Source organism: Odocoileus virginianus, chromosome 2 (assembly GCF_023699985.2).
Source record: "Odocoileus virginianus isolate 20LAN1187 ecotype Illinois chromosome 2, Ovbor_1.2, whole genome shotgun sequence".
Taxonomy (NCBI): domain Eukaryota; kingdom Metazoa; phylum Chordata; class Mammalia; order Artiodactyla; family Cervidae; genus Odocoileus; species Odocoileus virginianus.
In genome coordinates this window covers 20969119-20980181 of record NC_069675.1, presented here as the reverse complement: position 1 = coordinate 20980181, position 11063 = coordinate 20969119, and the positions used below count along the sequence as shown (strand labels likewise).

The following is an 11063-nucleotide window of genomic DNA, read 5'->3' as shown; positions in this document are numbered from 1 at the left end:
GCTAATTATTAGAGAAATGCAAATCAAAACTACAATAAAATATAACCTCACACTGGTCAGGATGACCATCATCAAAAAGTACAAATAATAAATGTTGAAGAGGGTGTGGAGAAAAAGGAACCTTCCTACACTGTTGGTGGGAATGTAAACTGGTACAACCACTTTGAAGAACAATATGAAGCTTCCTTAAAAAACAAAAAATAGAGTTACCATATGATCCAGCAATCCCACTCCTGGGCATATATCTGGAGAAGATTATAATTCAAAAAGATACAAGCACCTTAATGTTTATTGCAGTACTGTTTACAACAGCCAAGACATGGAAGCAATCTAAATGTTCATCTACAGATGAATGGATAAAGAAGATGTATATTTATGTACAGTGGAATAATACTCAGCTGTAAAAAAGATTAAAATAATGTCATCTTCAGAACATAGATGGACCTAGAGATTATTATGCTAAGTGAAGTAAGCCAGACAAAGAAAGACAAATATTACATGATATCACTATATGTGGTATCTAAAAATGATACAAATGAAGTTATTTATGAAATAGACTATTATTAATCAGACAAACTAAATATGGAAATTGAAGTTAAGCATTTAGACTGTTGTATAACAATTTAACATTTTTACAAAATTAAAGCATATGATTGATTTCCTAGTTTACTTTTATTGCATTTTTTAAAAGTATCAATCTGTATTAGAGTTCTCCAGAGAAACAGAACCAACAGATTGTGTGTGTGTGTGTTTGTGTGTGTGTGTTTATATGTACAGAATTCCTTCTTGCTCAGGAGAGTTCAGTCTTTCTTCTGTTAAGACCTTCAACTGATTGGATAAGGCCCACACATATTATAGAGACATTCTGCTTTACTCAACTACTAATTTAGTTGTCAATCTCATCTAAAAAATTACCTTCACTGAAACATTAGAATAATGTTTGACCAAATATCTGGGCTCCCTGGACCAGCCAAGCTACCACAAGTTATCACATAGTCTATGATAGATTGAAAGATAGTTTGAGAATCATTGTACAAGACAACTTTTAATAGTCTACCAAATAGTTCCATTAATTAAAAAAACCTTCAGACTAAGAATGTTCCTGTTTCCACAGGGGAACTACTGTGAGCAGTTCCCTGGATAGTCTAGGGGAAAAAAATAGAATCACTTTTCTATACTCACCATTGAGCCTAAGTCATTAAAATCCATCTTTGCCCATTGAGACAATTTGCATTGTTCTAATCCTGAGGTTTCCAAACTTTCCCAATTCATGGCATCTTAGTGTCTCAGTAATTTTTTCACAGAGATCCTGGGCCAAAAAAAACACCATAAAATCTCATTTATCCAATAGGAAGGTCCCAACAACTAAGCTGTTTGAAAAAAATAATACCCATAAATTGAAAAAAAAAATTTAATTTTATTCTTAGCCACAGTTATTTATAAAAGGATAGGTATGACAATTGAGCATTGAACATCTTCTCAAACCTTAGAAGCTGTTTAGACACCACCACTTATTCACCTCATGTTCACACTGATTTTTACTTACTACTCTCATTTTATAACAGCTGCTGAAAACCCAAAGATATCTTTGAAAGGAGTGCAGCACAATCTAACATTGAAACCCTGAACAACCTTGACCAAGTAGTTCACCTAGTGGCCAACAGATGTCAAGCATCACCCTTGACATTTAACCTACACCACAGACCCTCCGTGAGTTTGCAGTGGTGTCCTGGGCACCTAGCACATCGTCTGGAATTCTTGGCTCTATTCTTTTTCAATTTTTTATTCTATTCTCCCATTTGTAAAATATAATTATCCATTTTAAATGTCTAGCAACTACCTCTGCTAAACCTGGGATTAAACAGAATATAACGTTTACGGTCAGAACTCTGGCCTTTCACTGCTAGTACTCAAGAAGCTGTGTATTTCCTCCTCTGTTCTTTGTTTCTGGTGAAGCCTGTAGAGGATGAGAAGGTTCTCAGTGGCCAGACATTCCAAATATATGTCTCAGAGAGGGTAACAAAATCTTCTGCTCTGTTATACATTTAAATAAAACTGCAGTTTTAAACTTGAGCTCATAAATAGATACAGAGAACAGATGGGTGGTGGTAAGGGGTACAAAATGAGTGACGGAGGTCAAAAGGTACAAACTTCCAGTTATAAAAGAAGTAAGTCACGGGTATATAATGTATAGTGTTGTAACTATAGTTAATAATACTTTGTTGCATATTTGAAAATTGCTAAGGGAGTAGATCTTAAGAGTTTTCATCATGGGAACTCCTTGGCAGCCCAGTGGTTAGGACTTTGCACGTCCAGTGCAGGGGACACAGGTTTGCTCCCTCGTGGATCCTGCATGCTGTGTGGTGTGGTCCTGGAAGATCCCACATGGCGTGTAGTGTGTAGCATGGCCAAAAAAAAGGGTTCATCACAAGAGAAAAAAAAATTTTTGTAGCTATGTATGTTGATGGCTTTAACTAGACATGGTGATCATTTTGTAATATGTATGAATATCGAATCATTTTACTGTATCAGTCAGTCAGTTCAGTCACTCAGTCGTGTCCAACTCTTTGCGACTCCATGAACCGCAGCATGCCAGGCCTCCCTGTCCATCACCAACTCCCGGAGTTTACCCAAACTCATGTCCATTGAGTCGGTGATGCCATTCAGCCATCTCATCCTCTGTCGTCCACTTCTCCTGTCTTCAATCTTTCCCAGTGTCAGGGTCTTTTCAAATGAGTCAGCTCTTCGCATCAGGCAGCCAAAGAACTGGAGTTTCAGCTTCAACATCAGTCCTTCCAACAAACACCCAGGACTGATCTCCTTTAGGACGGACTGGTTGGATCTCCTTACAGTCCAAGGGACTCTTGAGAGTCTTCTCCAACACCATAGTTCAAAAGCATCAATTCTCCTGCACTCAGCTTTCTTTATAGTCCAACTCTCACATCCATACATGACTACTGGAAAAACCATAGCCTTGACTAGATGGACCTTTGTTGACAAAGTAATGTTTCTGCTTTTTAATATGCTGTCTAGGTTGGTCATAACTTTCCTTCCAAGGAGTAAGCGTCTTTTAATTTCATGGCTGCAATCACCATCTGCAGTGATTTTGGAGCCCCCAAAATAAAGTCAGCCACTATTTCCCCATTTTTTGCCATGAAGTGATGGGACCAGATGCCATAATCTTAGTTTTCTGAATGTTGGGCTTTAAGCCAACTTTTTCACTCTCCTCTTTAACATTCATCAAGAGGCTCTTTAGTTGGTCTTCACTTTCTGCCATAAGGGTGGTGTCATCTGCATATCTGAAGTTATTGATATTTTTCCCAGCAATCTTGATTCCAACTTGTGCTTCATCCAGCACAGCGTTTCACATGATGTACTCTGCATATAAGCTAAATAAGCAAGGTTATACCTGAAACCAATATAATGTTATGTGTCAATTATAACTCCAAAAAAAAAAAAAGAATACAGTTTTTAACTCATCATGTTATCTTTTAACAGACCATTCAAGACTGAAAGCAGTACAAAAATAGGTAGAATTTGGTACCTTCTAATTTTTTTTTAACCATTCTCAATCACATTTTAATCTAATCCTGACTTTTCTATCCAATTATATTTTTTTCATTCATTCTAAATTCCTGTCCCTTGGATCAGGTAAGAGGCTCTAACAGGAATACTTGGAACTTAAGCATAGCTTGAAATCAACAGTCTTTGTTTTTTTTTTCACGTGGGTCAAAATGTTCTCTTCATCATCACAGTTGTTGTCATCATCATAAATATGAAGTATTTATCCTATTTGGCTGGTATTAACAGTTCAAGGGATGGCCTCCCTCTGTCTCCTGTTTCTAGCTTTTCCTGGCTCCTTTTCCATCAGCAGAGAAAAGGGGAGAAAGAGAGAGATTCATATATCTTATACTCCCTTACAAGACTGTCTCTTCCTGGCAACAATGAAAAAGACTTTTTCTTTCTCTGTCTCTCTCTCTCTACCTCTTCCCTCCTTTTTAGGAAGATCCCCTGTTCTCTTATCTACTGTTCATTACTACCTTCAGATAGTTGATACAGGCTACTTCTGACATTAAGCTACTGTCTTGTAATGGAAAATACATTCCCTCTCCAAGGATAAATCCAAACTTATCAGAATATACCATTTAAAACCACTTTCATAAGAAACAGCACACAATTGTAGATAGATGACTCACAGCCACTGGGACTGCAGGACAGGGATCGGATGTCAGAACAAGGAGAGCAGTGCCCTTCTCTGCTGCTCTCCATTCCCCCTGCCTGACGTTGAACTCTGCACTTCTTTTCTTGCTGGAGATTTTCTATAAACCAGAGGTCAACAAATATATTGGATTATGTATACTTTAATCTGTTTAACATTTCAAAAGTGCTGAAAGATTTAGGCATATTATCAATTCAACTATGGTTAGTCTCTGATTACTCAGTTCAGTTCAGTCACTCAGTCGTGTCTGACTCTCTGCGATCCCATGGACTGCAGCACACCAGGCTTCCCTGTCCATCACCAACCCCCAGAGCTTACTCAAACTCATGTCCATCAAATCGGTGATGCCATCCAACCATCTCATCTTCTGTCGTCCCCTTCTCCTCCCACCTTCAATCTTTCCCAGCATCAGGGTCTGATTACTAGGGGAGGGGATTAGCAGGATACCTGTTTGAGGCAAGTATCCCAGAAGCCATGTCACTGTGTTTAAAACCCATGGGAAGACTGAAGGGTGGTGCTCAGTAAAAATGAAAAGCCTAGGAAAAGCAGGAGCCCCGGGGCCAGAACAAAGCAAGTCAACGATGGTTCCATCTGGGGGTCAAGGTGGAAAGTTTTCCTTACCCTGCTCCCGGGAACAAAGTGAAGTGAACCCTTCCTTACAACACTAACTAACTCCCCATCAGAGGGACTCCTGCTTTTGCCAAGCTGATTTCAGGAGTGGTAAATGAAATGTTCCTCAAAGAGAGAGATGGTAGGGGAAGACACAGGAAAAGCACAGCTGAATCGCCAAACGTCACCTGCATTGCAAACCAGGAGGAATTTTCAGAAGCAATGAGAGAGACCAGCCCAACCCAGCTCTCCCGCAGATAACGTTTTCTTCCTTCCTGACTCATCAGTTTCTTTAGGGAAGCCTGGTGGGAAGGGATTAGGCAGCCAGCAAGGCAGCCAGCCTTTTCTGGCACCACGGGGCTTTTTGATTTCAGATCCTGCGAGTCTTCAAGAACAGATTTGGCATGCCAGTGTTCTAGGCTGGGGGCCAGCAACAACTCAGCTATGACGAAGCACATCAGATGGTCGGTGCTCTAAGCCAGAGACCTGAGGACCCTCCTGGGGTTGCCCCTCTCCGGAAGTTTGAAGCTATCAGGACAGGTCTGCCTTCTTGAAACGTGCAAATGTCACCAGCTGGGAGTGGCAGATGCCCAGAGGCGTCCGGGAACAGATACCCATCTGGTAATGGGTTAGGCTTCCTGGGACACAGATTAGAATAGTTTGAAATAAAGCCACGGAAGCACCGGCTTGGCTTTTCACATATTGTTACAGTCTCTGGGTCATTTCCTGCCTTTGGAATTTACTTCCTTTCCAGGTTCAGCAAAAACCCACTGAATACAAGAAAGAGGTGGGGAGTTTTCTTTGCCCAGGCCCAGCAGAGGGGCCGCTCTGCCTCTGGGAACTGGTACCTCTTGGGCAGTTGCCCCTTCGCATGTTCCTGTCTGCTCACGCTGAGCCCTGCAGGGCGGAAGCTTCAGGAATGGAACAAAAATTAGGAAAGGGAGCCATCTCCAGTTAAGTCAGATGAATCCTCTTGTTTCCTGGAAAATAAAAAGGGAAGGAATAGACTGGGAAGGATGCAAAGGATGCTTCATCCTTTTATAAGGAGGAGAGCCCTTTACCACCAGTGTTCTGTTCAGGGAGGGATGCGGCCTCTCTTGGAGAGAGGCTGAAACCAGCTCCACCTGGTCATCCCGTCCCCTGACCTCCAGCTAAGTGCTGAGGACAGTGACATCAGCTACACCACCATGACCTGTCTTGTTTTATTTCACCAATATTCATTTTCTACTTTGTTCTCCAGGAGATTTAAGGTAGCAACGACTGTCTTCCTGGCAGCATCTTGATGCTCGTTTTGGGCACTCCAAAGCTGATGGGAGTCCTTGGAAAATTTACCCACAGCTCCCAGTATGCCCTGAACAGCCAGTGTTTCTGCAGTGCGGGGACACCTGGAGGTCAGGGTGAGACCTCTCACTCAAAAGGCTAGAAGAGCTGGTCAAAACTTTAATGCAGAAGCTGCTGCCACTGCTGTTTCTCTAAGTCCGAAGAAGGTTTGTCTCTTCAGAGTGATCCAAAGTCACAAGTTCCCTCTGAAAAGCCAACTCATGCAGTCCTTGTTGCCAGGAGGAAGCTCCTGGAGTCTGGTCCATGTCCACAACTCATCTCTCTCTAGACTAAGAGATCAGAGTTCACAGCTTTGGAGGAAGGGCTCATTTTTGCCCCAACCCTCAGTATAAGCACAGCTACGCTGGCAGCAAGAGCTCTGTCAAATAAAGGAAGTGGCAGCTGGTGATCAGCCTTCATTCTGGTGGCCCCTTCCCCCACCCCCAGAAACAAGAACCAGCACTCCCTCCCCTCCCCCACTGCCTTGACCAGGTTATCACTGTGGCTCAGGACTGAATCAAAGTGAACTTTCCAGAATCACACTGTCTCATCGGGTATCCACAGAAATGGTCTGTGACCTTCACGGCGACATTTCCAGCGTTTAGAAAGTTCCAGGGGAAGTGCATAAGTGGCTAAGGACAGAGCTGGCCCTGTAGCTAAGCAAGGTCAGAAACATCTCTAAGGTATGATTTTTAAATCAACCAGAAATCTGCCCAAGGGCCCCAGTTTTCCTCCACAAAGGAGATTCTGGATGACTAAGGCCTTATGTTTCCATAACATTTTCGTAAAATTGTAACCAGGGACTGGTTAACTTTCCAAGCTTTTGCTTTTTAACTTTAGAGAGCCTGATTGCACAGGTCTGGCAGGAGGCCAGGGACCTGCATTTTTTATCAAGCCCACCTGCTGATGCTGGTACAAGTGGTCTGTGGCCCATATTTTGGAAAACTGCTGAAAATAATAGTGAATCATTATCATATTAACATGGATTAACTGCTAATACAGGAGAACACTGCACCTGGATTCCAGGCCAGGCTTTGGTGCTCTGTGAGGCTGCAGACAAGAAAGTTTAATTCTCCAAGATTGAAGGCCTCAGGACCAGATGGTGACCTCTAAAAATTTAGTTGGAGGCTGTTTTCTAAATCACGGCTGAAAAGTCCAAAAAGTATGAGGATTTGTCCAAAGGGTCAAAGAAGGTAGGCCTTCTACAGCATGCTCTGAGTACTCACCGAAGTCCTGTGATCAGAAAACCGCAAAGGCCAGGGAGAATCTTCTGACCCCAGGGCTGCAGTCCTGATATCCTACATCTCCGGACAAGAACCAAAGGAACAGATACATCTTTCCTTGCCCTTATGCATGTGTGCATGCTAAGTTGCTTCAGTCGTGTCTCTTTGCGGCCCTATGGACTGAAGCCCACCAGACTCCTCTCTCCATGGAATTCTCCAGGCAAGAACACTGGAGTGGGTTGCCATGCCCTACTCCAGGGGATCTTCCGACCCAGGAATCGAACCCACATCTCCTGTGGCTCCTAACTTGTAGGCAGATTCTTTATTGCTGAGCCACCGGGGAAGCCCTTCCTTGCCCCCAATCATTTCCAAACAGGAAAGAGAAAAAGGGAAAAGATTAGATTTATTCAGTGCTTTATATGCCTTTATTTTTGTTATATTCTCAAATAGTCCTAGTATCATTAGTCTCATTTTGAAGATGAGAAAATTGAGGATTAAAGATGTTGCACAAGATTATAATTCAACTATACTTCAATAAAGAAAAATTAAAAGAGAAAAAATGCTGGGTAACTTTCCTATATTGCCAAAGCCATATGGCTACTGAATGCTTGAGCTGAAATTTGAACTTACATCTATCAAAGTGCAAGTTCCATTTTCTTTCTCAAAGCCATTCACAACTAAAGTTATGCTGTGACCATTCTGAGGACCTAGCTGTTTTGAGACCCTCAAAATACCGTCACCTCTCCATGATCTTCATCCATACCTGTTACCTACTCTATTTCACAATCTCATCTCACTTTTTATCTTTATTACATCCCTGGTCTGCAACCAGTCCCTCAGTCCTGGTCATTTCTTATCACAAATTCTTTACCCCCTGGAGGTGAAATATCACCACTTCTCCTGGGCTCAGGAGGACTTTTCTGGTCCATAATCACCCCAACCAATGACTTTAAGACCCTTGGGTTCTAGAGAACTCAGGATATCCCCAGAGGTTTCCAAGGAAAGAGACTCCTCAAATGCCTGAGAGGCATTCAGTTTCAGTTCAGTTGCTCAGTCACATTCGACTCTTTGCGACCCCATGGACTGCAGCACACCAGGCTTCCCTGTCCATCACCAGCTCCCAGAGCTTGCTCAAATTCATGTCCATCGGGTCGGTGATGCCATCAGCCATCTCATCCTCTGTCGTCCCCTTCTCCTCCTGCTTTCAATCTTGCCTCATGCCTTCAATGCCTGAGAGGCATTAGTGACTTTAATCTGATACCACCCATCCAACCTCTATCCCCCAACTCTCTACACCCCACCTCCGGATCTCTTCTCAGATCAAGACAGAGAGGCAGGAAACCTGGGTCAGCTGGTACCCTTCTGTATTAGGAATAGATGCCCCTCAAACTTCAACTTCCTAGTAACAGTGATTATCCTGGGATGCTGGGCACCCCCTAGTGGGAGCAACAGAAGAAAAGACAGACTTGTGATGCTGTTCTCAGTCACCCATCCACCCCCAACTTCCTGCCCTCAGCTGCCTTGGCCTTCCTGCCCATCTCACTGTTCTTGAAATGATTCATTCTTCCCACGATGACTGGACCTTTTGCCCCATAAAGCCTTCCCTGTCTTTAAAAACATAATGAACTAAAATTAAGCAGAAGACAAGCAGGCAGAACAGCGGGAAAAACTTCCTATAGGGAGAGCTCTCAAAGCCGTGAAATTCCTTATAAGGCAAACTTCGACCTAACAGCACTGGGAAAACAATAGGGAATATCTCAGAAAGATATTTTTGGAAATGAGGAGGATGAGGGAAAGGCTGCTTTCCTGATTTTAAGATATATGTTAATACACACATCTGACCCCCTCAGCCTGATTCCAAGACTTCTATTAATGCTTGGTGCTATGTTTTACCTCTGCTAAGCCTGAGGGAACACTCAACCTTTATGCATTTGGGGATAAGCAGGTGAAGCCCTGTCCTAGCAGAGAGGTAGCCCATCTGTGGACTATTGTGGGATTTTCTGGACATTTGTCACTATCGCTCACTCTTTAAAGACCATGGTCATAGCCCCCCATGGCAGGGATGAGCCTTATTACATTATAATCAATAAGCCATTTTCTGAGTACCTACAATATACAAGGTTCAAGTAGCCCCAGTCTTACGCATTTTAAAGATCTTCCCGTATCTAGTTTAGTCCTTTATCCAAAGAAAGTCTTTGATAAGAAAGAGAGCTAAAGGATTCCAGTGCATGCATTAAGAATTCTGGGCATATTCACAGCCCACGTTTTAGTTAAGTACTTGATCATTTGCTCACTGGGCAGGGGTCAGCCAGTCCCATCCTGTAGCCCAGTGCCAGTCCCCAGGGATGTTATAATTACATGACATCTCACCTCCGAATTTGGTTGTTACAGTCTTACTTGTTCCTGGATCTGAGTCATCAACTCATTAGTGCCCGTTCAAGTTAACCTTCCCTGATAAGTTTCCTGAAACCTTGCTCGTAATGTTGGCAATTCCAGTGCAAAATTGTCTCCACTCTGGCTCCTGTCTCCTCTTGAACCAAGTCACTTGGACAGTCTGATCTCCCAGGTGCTTGCAATGTTGATCTCTTCCATCGTTTCTTTCAGAGTCATTTGATATATTCATTTCTTTGACAACCAAGAACTTTGGAAGAAACTCTCCCCTCAGGCACTTCCATTTTCATGTCCTTGCAAACTCAGCAGGCGCATCACAAGAGGAATCTCTGTGGGAAGTTAGAGGACACACTGGACCTCAGTTCTCGGGACTGCTGGGAGGCAAAGAAAGGTCAAGGATGCTCCATGGTCAGCCTCTCGTGTCTAACAGCAGAAGCTGGGACTCTTTCCTGCATAACTTGAGCTTGAATTAGAGGCATTTTTTAGCCTGGAGTCCTTTAACCTTCGATCTGAATGGAATGTTCAAAGGGTAAAGTAAGGTTCTCCATTGGCAGGAAAGACACACAGACCTCTGACCCTGGTGCCTCCGCCAACCTGGAAAGACACCCAAACTGTGGTGAGTTCACTGCGCCACTTGCAGTGCTTCCCTTAGAGTCAATTGTTCATCATGTAAGCTGGCCTTGACTCTGGAAGGAAGGGTTTATCTGCTCATAAGAGAAAACATTATGCAGAGAGTGAGAATTAAAAGGAATAAACCCAACTAGTGGATGCTTTGGGTGACCAGAAAAGAACTCATCTTCAGAGAAGAGGTCCCTGCTCTGATAGAGATATGAGAACTTCCACTATTTCTGTCTCTATTCTAGAAGAAATAAAAACTAAATCATAAGCCTAAAGATGAAGGTGCATGCACTTGGGGAGGGGAACAAGAAGCTGTTACATTTCAAACATATATTAGGGCTGAAAAAATGAACACTTTTAACCTGCTCAACCTAGATAGCATATTAAAAAGCAGAGACATTACTTTGCCAACAAAGGTCCGTCTGGTCAAGGCTATGGTTTTTCCAGTGGTCATGTATGGATGTGAGAGTTGGACTGTGAGGAAAGCTGAGTGCCAAAAAATGGATGCTTTTGAACTATGGTGCTGGAGAAGACTATTGAGAGTCCCTTGGACTGCAAGGAGATTCAACCAGTCCGTCCTAAAGGAGATCAGTCCTGGGTCTTCATCGGAAGGACTGATACTGAAGCTGAAACTTCAATACTTTGGCCACCTCATGCGAAGAGCTGATTCATTGGAAAAGACC

The 11063-nt window shown here is 42.9% G+C and overlaps 1 long non-coding RNA gene across 1 annotated transcript; it reads right to left on the bottom strand.

Moving 5' to 3' along the window:
• Positions 1 to 1397: 1397 nt before the first annotated feature.
• On the bottom strand, positions 1398 to 10257 carry LOC139038472 (uncharacterized). Its single transcript, XR_011491478.1, has 2 exons — positions 9742 to 10257; positions 1398 to 5808 (listed from the first exon to the last, which is right to left on the bottom strand). It is a non-coding gene; the product is annotated as an uncharacterized lncRNA (long non-coding RNA).
• Positions 10258 to 11063: the final 806 nt, after the last annotated feature.